Genomic DNA, 15,857 nt, shown 5'->3' with positions numbered 1-15,857 from the left:
AGCAGTCTTGTTGAGTTGAAGAGACAAAGAACAGAGTTCAAGCAGGCAGACTCAACAAGAATTCTCAGGGCCAGTGCTGGGAAGGAGAGATATTTAGAGAAAGAGGCTCAGAAACCAGTAAAGCATCCTCTTGAGACGCTGACTGCATATCAACCTGTATATCCACAGAGTAAAATGTCATGAATTCAAGCAAAGAAAAAATTCCAGGAAAGAATAATTGCAGGAAAACCATGAACCAAACAATTCCTAGAACTCAGAGGCTTGTGAATCATTCAAGTTCACACCAGCCATTGCAGAACAACTTTATGAATACATGGAGTATTCTCTAGACATCGGAAAGGTACTGCTTAGTAGTAGGCTGTAGGCTTTATTCCAGTAGTGTCCTAAAAAAAAGTGTATAAATAAGTTTCAAAATGTTCAGTTGATCTGTAGATAACTGCCTGCCAGAATGAAAATAACACTTTAATTTTTTTTAATTTGGTTTTTGAAAACAAAATTAGAAATACTATCCAAACATGAAAATTACTAATCAGAAAAATAAGCAAGAAAATATTACTTATAAAATGAGAAAAATAGCCAATAGTATTGTGATCATAAATTCATAAAGACTGTGAATGTGCTCAATGATATAAAGAAAACAATGACTATAACAAGGAGAGAAAGATATTAAAAAACTCAAATGTCTACAATAAAACTTTCCTGGATGTTTTATTAGCAGAGTGGACACAGTGGAGTTAAATATTAGTGAATTTGAAGATACATCAATAGAAATTATCTATATTAATCATAGAGAAAAAACTACTGATTGCTTGCCCTGTAATTATGTTGAAAACATAATTAATGGCATTAGTGACTTGTAAGACAATATTAAATGTTGTAATACATGTATTACTGGAATCCAGAGGGAAAGGATGGGTAGGAGGATGAAAACATATTTGCAAAAATAATAGCCAAAAAGTTTCTAAATGGATGAAAACTATAAGCCCAGAGTTCTAATTTAGTCTGTGAATTTCAAGCTGAATAAAATTTAAAAAAATAAACATACACACCCCACCTCAAATCATAAATTATTTCCAGAAAACTGTTGATAAAGAGAATATTTTTGTAACAAGGTCAAAGAGAAAATTTAAAGACACATAATATACAGAAAATCACAGGTTAAGAAAACAAGATATTCTTATCAGAATCAATGCTACTGTACCCAGAAGACAAAAGAATGATATATTTGAAGTGCTCAAAGATTAAAGAGAAAGTAAAACTTTTACTGAATTCTATGGTTTGAAAAACAATGGTACAATCATAATATGGAATACTACTCAGCAATTAAAAGAAACTAACTATTAATAGATGGAACAACTTAGATGAACTTTAAGGAAATTATGGTGAATAAAAAAAATTTCAAATGAATACATACTGTATGATTCTATTTATCTAATATTCATAATATAGCATTATTATAGAGAAGGAAAACATATTTGTGGTTGATGCTGGTTAGAGATGGGGGGATCCCTATAAGAAATAGGAAAAAGAATAGGAAGAAAGGAATTTTAGTAGGGAGCTTTTGATGATGATAGTTTCATATCTTAATTGTGGTGGTAATTACACGATGCCGCACATGTAGTAAAGTCGCAGATTTACAAACACACACAGAGGAACACATACAAATGAGTGACTATATAACTGGTGAAATCTGAATATACTCTGTGGATTCCCCCAGTTGTGCCTTTGATGTACTATAGATACACAAGATGTTAACATCAGAAGAACCTGAATGAAGGGTGCATGTAGCCTCTCTATTTATTCATTACTTCCTTTGAATCTGTAATTATTAGTTATTATAATAAAGGGTTTTTTAAAAGTGAGGCACACAGAAATAAAGGACAAAAAAGTCAATATAGATTTTTATATGAAAAAGTGCGTTTCAAAATAAAGAAAATAATGAAATATCAAATTAACGTAAGTTGACAGGATCCACTATGATCACTAGATCCGAGCTATTAGAAATGTCAAAAGAAGTTATTTAGCTCAAAGAAAAATAATATTAAATGGAATCATGGATCTATGCAAAGAAACAGAGCCCCAGAGGTGGAAATACGTGAGTAAATATAAAATACATCTTCATATTTTAATCCCCTTGAAGGATAATTATCTATTTAAGGCAAAAATAACCATGTGGGATTTATAGCATACGTGTAAAAAGTGTGTGCTAGGAGAAAGGATATGAGGGTGCACTAGGACGTATGCCGACAGAAATCTGTAACAGTCTCTTCTCTAATGTACTTCTGCTAAGTCTTCTGAGCCATACCAGAGTTCCCGAGTTGAGTGATTTTTTTTTCTTTAATGAATCCTATTATCTCTCCTTGCAATCCTCTTTCCCTTGAAGACGTCAGTTTCCATTGCATTCAGCTGTCTCAATTGTATATATTTGAGTCATCAACAAAAGTAGAGTAAGACTCTTTCCTTTTGCCCATGCAAGTCAGAGTGTGTGACCAGATTTGTGCCAATAATTAAGTCTCACCTTCAGCGAAACTAGGAAACATGATACGTTGATTTCAACTACTCCAGTGTATCCATTGAGAAGGTGGTCACCTTAATCAGACAGCCTCTGATTAGTGGCATAGTAGAGTTGTAATATACATTATCTATTAAGTTGAATTATTTCTAGCAGTGTGTTAGAGGCAGGAGGGTGAGGAGAGGATAATGACAGTTTCTTGAAAGAATTCTCAGGGCAACAAATACTTAGTATTTATTTATTGGTAATAAGGTTTGGTGAGAAAAAAGATAAACAGAATGACTCTCCCCCCTTAAGAAAATCCCAGGTTTGCAGAACAAAGGGAAAGAAAAAATATAGCAGAGTTGTGACCATGAATGATTCCCTTGCCATGTTTCTTATCTCATCAGTTTATATTTCACTAATAGAGAATGAATACATCCTACATTTTAGTTAAGAGTATCAGTAAAAAAAATAATGCAATGATATTTATTTTAAAACAACCAAGCTGTAAGCTCCTTTCTCTTCTGGTCTTTCCTTCCCTCTCCCTCTTCCCTCCCTTTTTTAATCTTCATTTTTTTTTCCTGCCTCTTGACAACTGGAATAAAACCGGAAAGCACTAATTTACTTCAGATAATGAAAAGTTGAGCTCCTGAGACAGGTTGATGCTGGGGTTGGAGGAATAAAGAGACACACATGTATTGATCAATTCGTTTGTTTTTTTTAAAGAAAATTTAGAACAGATGAGTGATTTGGGGAACTATGAGAAAGAGTGGAACTTTGGGGACAAATAAAAAGGCTTTTTGGCAATATTTGCTGTTCCTTATTCTCTGTATATTCCTCAGAATCCAGAGGAGACCTTCAGTGCAATGTTACCAAAGTTTATTTTTATATTTATCATTTTTTCAGGTTTCATTGATACCTACTGAAATTTATAAAGAGTTTAAAAGCATAGTTGTGACAAATTTATAAACCCAGGAATAGACAACCAAAATCAAGACATAGAGTGTTTCCACTGATCACTCAAAACGATTTTCAACTAACTTTACAGTAAATCCTATAGTCCTGATAGTCCCCATAGCCCTGGCTTCCAAGACACACATCAGCCAAAACAAAATGTAATCTACTTCCTGTAGGTTAAGTTTGCTTTTTGTCAATTTCATTTCACTGCAGCTATGCTGTACGTGTTCTTTTTGTCTGGCTTCTTTTGCCCAGGTATTGAGATTCATCCAGGTTGTCATACGTTATTAGTAGCTTAAATTAAATGTAAAGTATATCTCCATTCTGTGCTCACACCACAATTTGCTTATCGATTCCTCTTCTAAACATTGTAGGGTTATTTCTGTTCAGGTTTTGGCCATTATGAATTTAAGCAACATGTACATAAAAATAATTTTACTATTAGCAATATGCAAACATATTGTACTATCAACTAACATTAATAAATAAGGATGCTCCAAGTAGAATATATTTATTATATATATTCAAGTTTAATTGAAATGCTGTATGTGTCAGTAGTATGCCCTTGAGCTACACAAGAAACAGAGTTTTGAGTTTTATATAAACCACTGAGGGAGTGTGAGTGTGAAGTCGATAGACTTTTTGAACAAGGGAATTCCGCTCATCAGTATTCCATTTTGCAGTCACTTGAACATAGATTAGAGGAGAATCTGATGCGACTGTTAATGATTAACATTTTTTGTTTCAGCATAAAGTCAGGTGCTTCTTCACACTGAATTTTATGAGTTGAATGAACATAGACACAATTGGCACCACACTGTATTAACAGGGCTATCTGTAAGAATAATGGTTCGATATTTCTATGAAAATATACCATCGTGACACAATTTGCCTAACCTGGCATTGAACCATCAGAGCCATTTCAGTTGGATGCCACAGTAGGTAGTTAGGCTCATGTTGGTCACTCCACTCAATCTGTACAAATGTTTTGAAACATTATCACTTGGTGGTCCAGATAGATCACTAAGATAGCTAAATGGAGTAGATTAGCAGAGTTATAGCTCATTTGTGTATGTTTATGCTAAGCAACCACTAGTAGAAATGTCAGGGACTAAAATGATCACTGCAAGTGTATAGGACTCATCTGTATGTCAGTTTAGTTGGAAGTGATTTGGAGGGTACAAAGGCTTATTTGATAACACTGGGACTCAAGAATTAAAGTCAAGTTTTAAGTCTGTTGCTTCTGTTTTCTTATTGTGCCCTGATAGAGAGCCATGCAATGGACGTGGTTAGTGGCAGTCTAAGTGAGGAAAAGTGGTTCCCTCCCTGTATGCCTCGTCTTAGCAAATTAGAAGGACACAATACATGATCTCTTTGTAAACTAAGTTACCTAAATTAAATGAACATCTCATTAATTTAGTCAACCTTTTAAAATGCTTTGTATGTTTCTAGAATACGCAAACACTTGGATTGCTGTATTTGATTAAATCACTCCTTTGATTCCCTCTTCTTATAAGATAAAGACATAATCCGCTGAACCAGGCCCGCAAGACCCATCAAAATCTGACTTAGGATAAATATTTCATCATTATATTTTAGACAAGTCTGGTTCTAGCCTTAGTAAGTATTCCCTCCTTAAGATGATGTTTTTCAAAGTTTCTTAGCATCCCAGGTTTGTTTTTTTCCCCCCAGGAATGATGAGGGCTCCGTTGAATTGTAGGATACGATGGAGGAGAGGTGATGAAGGGGTGAGATTTGCCTTCCCCTCACACCACCTAAGAGATAGCATCTTTTTTCTTTTTTCAAACTCCCCTTATTTTGTTGTCTTTTCCTTTCCTGCCCTCAGTTCTTACTCTGGGATTCCTTTGAGTGAAAAAGAAGATTCTATTTTCAACATTTCGATTGAAAGTATGCATTAGGTACATTTCTCCTTTTTTAATTATTCAAACCAACGTATATACTTTCTCAGTCTCTTTTAGTTTGAGGAAGTGAGGATTTGTTACTTTGAAGAGGCATATTTTGTCTTCAGATTATTTTAAAATGTTACATGTTTAATATGTCAGCATGGGTCTCTGAGTACTTCATTCATTGCACAAATTTTTTTTTTTAATGATCACTAAGTGCAGGCACTGTTCTGGGTGTTGTACACACTCCAGTGATTGAAACAAAGCCTCCTGCCCTCAGAGACGTTATATTCTAGCTGGAAGAATATGGATGCTTCATTAATGTGGGAGAAGGAGAAAAGTGCAATGAATAAAAGAAAAGGTAGAGTAAGGATAAGAGGGCATAGAGAATATTGGTGTAGAGAGATGGAGGGAAGGTTACTATTTTATGTGGAATCATCAGGAATACCTCATTTAGGTGGTGATGAATAAGCAAAGACTTAATAAAAGTGAGAAAGCTAGCCAGGAGGCTACTCTGAGGGGAGGACATCCAGGCAGAAAGAACAAGCAGAACAGTTTGTGCGGAGCAGGTCCCTTGAGAAGAGTAAGATTCCTGGAGAAGGTTACTTATCCATCCAATAAAATGAACATTCAGACACATTTTCTGTTTCTTATCTCTACACATAATCATAAATATTGGTGCTGAAGAGAATCACAGAGATCAAATATAGGTGTTTAATTTAGAAGAAGAAAACTGTTCCAGGAGGTTAAGTGACACCTAGTGGCAGAACACGTCTGACTCCAACTGCTTACTCTACAGCAATATGTTCGTTGCTCTAAGACTTCTAAAATGGTCTAATTTTTTTTTTTTTGAGTGACAGCTTTTAATAAAGCCCTAGACAAACCTAAGTAAATTACTTTCACTTGAAGGAGATACCTGGCTTGCCTATATGTAATGCCAGATCTACTCAATATTTAACTGTTGTTTTATTTGCAATAAAGAGCAGGTGGATATGTGGAATCGTCATGGACCTCAGTCCCTTGGCACCTATATAAAGTCCTGTGTGCTGGAGGCACTGTGTTTAAAGCAAGATCTCACTCACTGTCTTTAAATTCTCCAATGTACCTGCACTCAGAAGGAATAACTGCTTATTTTTTGAAATGCAATCTTATATAAAATATTTGAGTTCCGTACTTTTTTTTTTCTGAAGTGTAAAAGTGTGGCCAGTTTGAAAATATGACACGAGTGGAACTCTAACATCTGCTGTGGTTATTGTTGGAAAAAAAGTACATTTATATAAGTAACTTCCATCATTGCATAGGAGAAGAGCCTACCCATGCGTTATTCATTAAATATTGTCACTGCTGACACAATGAATGCAGCAAGAAAGAAAACTACTTACAAATCCAGAAAGTAGTTAATGTGTATGATTGGTTGCAATATGTTTTGCATAATAACATGTAGAAGTGTATGAATTATAAAAGATATATAATGCTTTGCATTTGTGAAAATATAGGTGCTGCCATAAAATAGATACATGTAATATATAATGATAAAATACTTACATTTTTATAGTGATTAGCCATATATTTTTCTCATTTGATAATGTATTTCATTCTATAATGAATATTTTTAAGTAAACAATATACACTAACATCCAATAGGAAGCTAAAATTTTAACCTCTGAGAAAGAAAAAAACAGGCAAAATTTTTTAAAATAGATAAAAGATAAAATTATTAAAATAGGTAAAATTCTTAGGATACATATCTTTTGTGGATAATAGAAGATGTTAAACATTGTCAGAAACTTAAGAAAACTTAATGCCCCCATTAAACAAGTTTAATAATCATGAGCTTTTAGAGTGTCTCCAAGGCCAAATGATGAATATACCCACCTTCTCATCACTGTGAAAACCCTCTCGAAAGTCTATCAGAGTGGCAATGAATTAAATATGTATAAATTCCTAACAGGTAGTAAAATTACCTCTTCTTTTAAATTATGCAATACCGTCTATACAGTCTGTCAACAGAACAGGATAACTGAGGAAGAGTTAAACATGACAGGGAGTATTATATGGGATCAAATGTATGTATTTAGAACTCACCATCTCTTAGAAAAGTGAATTTAGGAACTGTCATATTAATTAATTAAATATAAATAGATAATGGATCTCACTTTTTAATAACACAGGGCTTGGTCCTGTGGATAAAAGTGATGAATATCTTGTCTCTGTTTTCTAGAAATCAGGTAATGAAAGCTATCCATACAAAGCAATCACTGTAATAATACAGTGTTTTAATAGGTACTTATGCCGAGGTCCTCGAAGAGTGCACTCAAATTGACTGTCTGCAGATGATTCAGGATAATGAGAAAAATAGCAACGAACATAGATAAAGATTTCAGTGATTGAAATTTTCCCTTCACCCTCCACTTCCTTCTCTACTTTTTGGTAGGAAAGTCTACATGAGATTGCATGTGATAAAAGTTAGGCACAAATTGAAGGCAAAGATGACATTTCCAGAATGTCCGAATTGATGTAACTAGTGAAAGGTGAGTCATCTGTGCCCCAAGTAAGAGAGTGTAGAAGGCAGTTTTGAAGGTTCTAGTATTTTCAATGTATTTTAAAGACAAAGCTTACTTACTGGATCCCTTTCTCAGGTAAAATTTGCCATTTCTTTTTTTCAGATAAAAGAAAGTGTACTATAAATAATTTTATACAAGCATCAGTTATTCCCTCCTATGATTTGTAATAAAAGGAAAATGGTCCCTTAAAAGCACAAAATGCGCCTTCATGATGATTTTAAACAGTTATATTTAAAACTTTTGACAATCTACTAGCAAATATTTTTAAAATAAATCTGTATTACCATAGCTTCAAAAAGTTCCCTACATACCCAATTTTTAGAATGTGGTTAAAAATGATGTTCTTCATGACTGGATATAATTTCATCCAAAATGTCAATTTATCTATTTAACTTTCAATGTTATATTAAGATATTCAGCAAACATAAAAATTCCTGAGCTGTTGATTATTACAGCACCTGTTGTTTTGATTTGTTATTGCAATTATGTTTTATCATTCTCAGTAAAATTTTCTAGTAGTACGTCTGAATTGTTAATAATATTGCTTTCTCATCATCTGTGGTTTTATTTTTCGACTGAAGAGATTCCAGTTAAAAATCAATGATGTTTAAAATATATGAATTTTGAATATTTACTTTAATTTAGGCCTTCATTATTTCATGTAAAATATGTCCATATTTACTATGTTTGTTTCCTAAATCCATATTTCAGTATTTCCATTGCTTAACCCTGTAGTTAGGTTTCTTTGGTTATAAGAAACAGAAACAAATCAAACTCCCTTAAGCAAAAACATGATTTTTTTCTGTCTCACTAGGGAGAACTAGAAATAATGTGGCTTCAAGCAAAATTTGATGCAGGTACTTTGGGACATCATCAAAATCCATTCTCAATTTTTTTCCTTTTTCTCCTCTGCTTCTCAAAGTGGTGAGAAAAACGTGGTTGATAACCCCTGATTATCATTCAGCTAGCTCTGTTATCCAAATCTGCCTTCCCTTAAACTCCTAAGATAAAAGAAATATATATATGGGGAAGAATAAAGATCTGTCTTAATTTAACAAATGCTTTGTTAGGCAGTAAAACGTGGTTCTGTAACTGGAATGTCCTGCAACATGTTCTCAAACTCATGGCCGGGAAAGAAGTATACTAGGAAAGCAGCCCCACCCCATTCACATGATTGGGTGGGAAGGAACAGTTACTGAAAGAAGGGAGGGATGAGTTCCTGTACAGCAAAATCAACTCTAAATGTGATACTGAACTATAAACTGCAGAAAGTAAGAAGTATGCATGATATGGACAAAAACTGAACATGTCAACCATTTAGTAAGTAAACTCATTAATGAGGACACTAGTAACATGGTAAAACTGGCTCAGATATCATTTGAAGAGCTGAGATCCAGATAAGTACATTAAAATGGCATGCAGAAATAATGCGGGGTTTTTATAAAGAAATTTACAGTTGATGTAGCATAGTATTATAAACCATAACCTTTACTGTTACTTTTTCTACTAGAAAATAATACATTTATTACTATTGGGCATAAATCAGTTGCTTTGCCACAAATAATATCAAGGGATAGAAAAATAGACTAAGGTACACACCCCTATAGACTGAGATGATCCTCAGTTGGACTTGCTACATGGCACCCAGCACAGAATTGAAAGAACAATGGACAATTCCTTTGACCTATCTTTAAATCTGGATATTATTTTTCTTAACAGATGAAATGTGTAAAACACATAATTTGGAGCTGGGGCATCTTGTTTCTAAATTTGACTCATTACTTTTGGACCAGACATTGAATTTCTCTGATATGTTACATTTGAATCTGTTCTGTCACATTTCAAAAACATTATGATTCTTAGGAAGAACGGTTCTGTTGTAAACTATGGTATACTAAACATATTTATTATCATTACACAGAGTAACTTTAGTGCTCCTCTATACCAGCTTTACTTAGGCCTAAATAACACATATGTGTTGGTAACTGTTATGTTTTGGGTACTACACTATGCTAGAAATACACAAGTAATTCAAATATGGGGCCTAGTCTAAATAACGTGAGGTCAATCATAAAGAAAAATATGTAAATGAGTACAATGTTATAGAATTGTAAGTGCTGTAAAGAAATCTATGTAAAATATTTTCAAGTGGCATTGAAGCTTGCAATTGGACATGATCAATCCTGTCTCAGTGTTTCAAGGTGAAGGATAGGTGCTTACGGGGATTGACCCTTAAACTCAGGAAAACAGGTATTTGTGGTACTAAATGTGGGCAGCCCTTAGCTCTGATGATCTGTCTTCCTTGTTAGATGGTAAATTTTATGAGAGCAAGCTATCATGGGTCTTTTTTGTTTTTTGTTGTTTTTTTTTTTTTTTTTTTGCTGCAATATCCTCAAGATATTATCAAGTGTTATCAAGATATTATCAAGTGCCATCCAGTGTTATGAATAGCAAGCAGGTGTTCAATATTGCTCAATAAATGGAGCATAATAAAAAGATTATGAATCATAATCAGATGCTTATTTTATAGCTTAGGGTTCAATAACATTTACTTATTCAAATTGAAAGTGAAAAAGAAAAACCTTACTATATTACAATAGTGGATATGTTTACTTAAAAATACAGTGAGAACAGCCGAAAGGGTTATAATTTTAATCAAATTAAGAAATTAAGTATAGCATGACTTATAGTACATATTTAAAGATGCACATTATAAACTAACAATATATTTTAAGAACAATATTTAGAATAGTAGATTTATTCCATTTACTTCCAAAACCAATGAATCAAATTTATTTCTCACTTTCTATCACCAGGTAACAAATAACCCTTAACTGCTTGTCAGCATCCATAAACCAAACCTCTTAACTTGTGGAAACCTTTTTTTTTTTTTTTTTAACGGAATGCTAACTCCAGTTTCATGTCCTGACTTGATTTGATGAAAATAAAAATCACCTGAAAATGATTTTTTCCAGCTGGGAACATCTTTCAGTACAGTTCTTTGTCCTTCCCTGTTAGATCTCATTTTATTCCTATATCCTTAAACACTTCAATAAGCTTTTTGCTCTCTTTCCATTTCTGAGCATGCCACTGGCATCCCCAAGTTTCTTCTCATCTCACTTTTGATGTTCCTATACAATTTTATGCCTCATCTTTTTCAGAGAGCACAGGGAATATTTTCAAATACATTTTTTATATCTCCTTCAACTTCAAACTGGCAAAATATATTGTATAACAAGGGATATTCTACCTAAACTAGCAATTCATTTTCTCTGGTCTTCTAGACCTTAGTGTTAAGTGCTTTAATTATTTATCCTTTTTTCTGTAAAATTTTAATAAGTATAAGTATGTATTTTAGAAGAATCATTTATTTTCTTATGATAATCTCTTCAAAGTTGAGATTATTATTATAGCTTCTTAGTCACTACTGCATGTAACTTGCCAACATTCTAATAAAATGCAGCAAAAGAAGTGTAAATTGGTATAATTTTTAAAACTCTAAACATTGTGTTCATTGGAGACAGACATTTTTCTTATAGTTTTTTGCTTTCAGACAGAGTCAAGTATTCTTAGACCTGAATTTAACGATACTCACTATTTGCTTCTGGTATTGTTATATTAGGTTACTGACTAATAAGCCCAAATTTATTTTCATTTTTATTCTTTAAATTATTCTGTATATTGTTGCGTTTAAAACCAGAAAAGCATCTTAGGTAAATTATCAGACTTCACCTTGTGTTGTTGGTACATAATAGAAATATATGTTCTGTCATTTATCACTTAAAAATCAGTGCACTCCTCTTTAGATTTTTCCCTATGAAATGTTGATAATGCATTTGACAGAAAGAAGCAACAGAGGGTATACTGTTTGTTTCCATGGCTGAGTTAATGAAAACAATGCCTATGAAAATAATTAAAACATTTTATAAATCAAAATGCCTTTGGCTATCAACAAAAAAAGAAGATGAGGATTTACATATAAAGTACATTTTTAAGTAGAGTGTCACTAATGCCAAGTATATTGCTCTGGAAACATCAAAGTTATAGTGTTAAGATATGGCTCTATGTTTTATAGCCATCACCCTACAACTTTAATATTATGAGTTAATGGCCTAATAACATTTGGTAATTGCCACCTGTTGGGTACAGCTTCCAAAGGGGGCTTGATAAGTAAGGGAGTACTACTACCCTTTGGAGAAATTGGAGTAAGTGGATAGTTGGATGAAGGATTAAAACTGATTTTCGGTGAACTACTTCATACCTGCAACCCTGCTTATAAAAACTCTTGTAATCAACTAAAGACTCCTTGAGGTCACTTTTTTCCTCAATTTGGATTTTCAATTTAGAGACTTGGGATACTCATAAATGTATCTACTCTTTATAAATTATAAAATCTGTAAGTGACCAGAATATGGACAGTTTTGAAATTTAAACCCATACCCCTTTGATTTCTTCTTTTATTCTGCCTTGAGCATGTCTAATTTGTCCACCTGTCTCAAACCATCTTTCTTGGCCCCATCTATCACCCTTAAGTTGTTCTTTTACTCTCAGGATTGATAGTCTAATAATAGTAAGAGTACTTTCTTTCCCAGAAACATTTCATTTAAAGGTACCTCCTTACACTAATGTCATCAACTGGTAAATGAGGAAGGACTTAATTTGTCTTGGAGCTTTATATGCCTGTTTGTTATAGTCGCATTTCTTATTTGTCACGCTAACCAGCCACTTCACACAGACACAAGAATTTTTATACCACTCTCCTTAACTGAACAAGCAATATAGCTGTTTAGTTTTAATAACAAGTTTTGTGTGAGAAAGCCACGCATTCAAATCTAAGTTCCACTAACTTCTACCTGTGTGAACTTTTGAAATTTGTTTCAATTCTCAAGAGCACCCATTGCCTTTGTTGCTACATTTGTCAAAAGGGCCCCTCAAATGGTTGTTTGGAGGATTTGTGACAATATATTCAAAAGTGATGCTGCTTAATGATTACAAGCACCATGTATACAGGAAAAAATATCCTAAGGAACAAATACACCTACAATGTACCAGACATTACTCAAGTCTGGGTAATAGATGCCATAAATGTGTGTTCTAAGAGGTACCTAAAAACCATATTCCAGAGATTTACAGTTGTTAAGAGCCAATCACCCCATCCTTCCTTCCCTACCTTCCCTCCTTTCCTTCCTTTTTTCTTTTTCCCTCTCTTTCTCTCCCTTCCTTCCTCCCTTCTTCCATTCCATCATTCCTTCCTTCCCATTTTCAGTTGATTTTTTTGTAACCTTCAAATAAACAGTCCTAATAAAATCATATTAAATCATAGTTGAGAAAATAAAGGAAAGTAGCTTTAAGAAAGTATACATAATAACCAGGAAATGGGCAAGAAAATTGTTCCACAACCTTCTCCCCATATGTGAAATATAACCATATATATGAGAATAAATATGGATTTCTATTGCTACTTTGACCTATTTATCTCATGTACTATAAAACACAATAATTTATTTATAACAGCACTATAGAATATTGTGATGTCTGAAAATATAATTCTCCATCATTATTATGTATTAATTTTTTGATGTAGGCATAGAGAATGATTGTGATAGAATAATTTTTTAAGATGCCTACAGAGGCAGGAATTAGAATTGATTATAGCTGGTTGTAATATGAATAAATGTTACTTATGACAAGTCCTGATATTAGCAGAATCTAAATCACTTGGATAAAAGATTTCCAAATAATCTATTATAATCAAAATTAATCTGTAGCTTTAATTATGAATTTTCCTAACTACAGTGGCTTATTTTATGAAATTGACAACTGTTTTAATATATTTCATTTAAAAAATCAACCTCACTGTCTTCCAGTCTTGTCAACTAAAATGTGTTTCAGGAATATTAAAGTCCTTTTCACTCAAGACTTCTTTTTCTGTAGAAAAAAGTGTAAATATCAGATGCTTTCAATTTCCTTGGGGATTTGTTTTACATTTACCAACTGTTATAGTAGGAGCATATAGTATAAAATTCATCTAAGTAATTTATTTCTAGTTAAGTGTTACTCCAAAGCAGTGTATTCATTGTAGATATTTTGTTACTGAAACTGGGGAATTATGTATCAGGCTGCAAACCTACTGAATAGATATAATTTTGAAAGTGGTTGTATTCACTTATTTGGTCAATATTATTGAATAATGGAATATTGGGAATTTTTGTCATCACTTAATTTCTTGTAATAGCATTGAAGATGAGAATCTAAAATATAGTTGGTTACCTCTGCACAGATAGTTATTAATTTTGATGTTTTTAGGATTTTGAGCTAATTTTTCATGTATTTTTAAAACTAAGATACAATTCTAGTAATTGTGTTTCTTAAAAGCAAATTTTCCATTACCCCTTAATTACTCATTTAATACTGATGAGCTCTTAGGTGGGATTTAGTAGCTTGATTTACTCACAAAGGATCTTTAGTATGTTATGTAAGCCAAAGGCTTCAGTCCAGTAAAAAATCCTTTAAAAAATGAGTGTGCCATATGTCTATCCCTGTATCTGTGCCTACACCTACATCTGTATCTATAAAATCACTTACGAATGGCAAAGATTCCATAAAAATTCAGCAGAGAAATGGCAGATATGGGAAAATACAGATTTTTGATATGGATGGTAGCAAAAGTGTAATATAATAACTTGTGGAAAGATGTGCAAATTCTTAGTAGTATGAGATAAGTAAATTACTGTAAACTGATAGCTCTTTCAATATATTAGAACAGGAAAAATGAAACAATTAAAAATTATTTATGGCTTCCAGAGACACGAGTAGAGGCGTATTCTCAGATGTATCAGGTATACTCATTGTTGTAAAATCAATCAGGCAACATTTATGAAAACTAAAATCAAAATAAAAAATATAGATGGTCTGTGAGCGAGTTTATGCCAAGTCTTGGAGTCTCTCAATGAAAAATAAAGGCATCAAGCTGTATAGACATGTATGCAATAATATTTATTAAATATGCCCAAGAAAAATTTAAAGCAAAATACATGCCCATCAAAGGGCTGGCTGTGCTGTGTTGCATCTACAACACAGTGTATTATGACAAAATTAAATAACTGGCAAATCTCTTTGTGGAGTTTCTGAGTAATAATGTGGATTATAAAAAGACAAATCTTGTTTTGTTTACAAAAAGACAGCTTATGAAAACCCTTTCTCTGAATAAAATCATGTAAGTCCAGGAGAAAAAAATGCTGTGGAGTAAATACAAGCTTATTACCAATGGTTGAGTGTTTGGAAAACTGAGAAATGTGAATGGAATTGGGAGCAGAAAGAGAGAATAAGCCAAGCAATAGTGTGTTGGTAGCAGAGAGTTTAAAAAAAAAAAAAAAAAAAAAAAAAGGAAAGAGAGGGAAAAAATGAAAAGAAAAAGGTGCATTTGATTATTATGTACATTAGGATAGTCTGTCTTTTAGATACTTCTTTTTGTTCACTCAGTAGGTAACATTCTGAGAAGTATGTTGAAATCTTATATAGTGTGTGCGTGTGTGAGAGAGAGAGAGAGAGTGGAAGAGAGAGAGGGAAAGAAATAGGGAAGGGTGGAAAGTAATGGCTGGAAGAGGGAGAGAGAGAATGTGTATAAGGTTATTTTTTTAAAAAGACTAGATTAAAAATAACAAAGAGTTGAATAGAACGGCTCTTACATTTCCTTATCTAATTTAATATTGCAGAAGCAGCTCTTCAGTTAACCCTATCCTGGAAGGCTCAGATATTAGGAGAGAAATTGTTAGTGTTTATGTGTGTGTGGGTGGTCTCAACTGGAATTAATCCTACATTGGCCCAACTATTTTATATTATTTAGGGAGATAATATTTGGCAAGAGAAATAAAAACATGGCTTTAGTCAGAATGAGGAGACCAGTACCAATTATCTCAATTCCATTATGGATTGAAA

The sequence above is a fragment of the Camelus bactrianus genome, chromosome 6, assembly GCF_048773025.1.
Source record: "Camelus bactrianus isolate YW-2024 breed Bactrian camel chromosome 6, ASM4877302v1, whole genome shotgun sequence".
NCBI classification, from domain to species: domain Eukaryota; kingdom Metazoa; phylum Chordata; class Mammalia; order Artiodactyla; family Camelidae; genus Camelus; species Camelus bactrianus.
Note: the sequence above shows the minus strand (reverse complement) of the source record.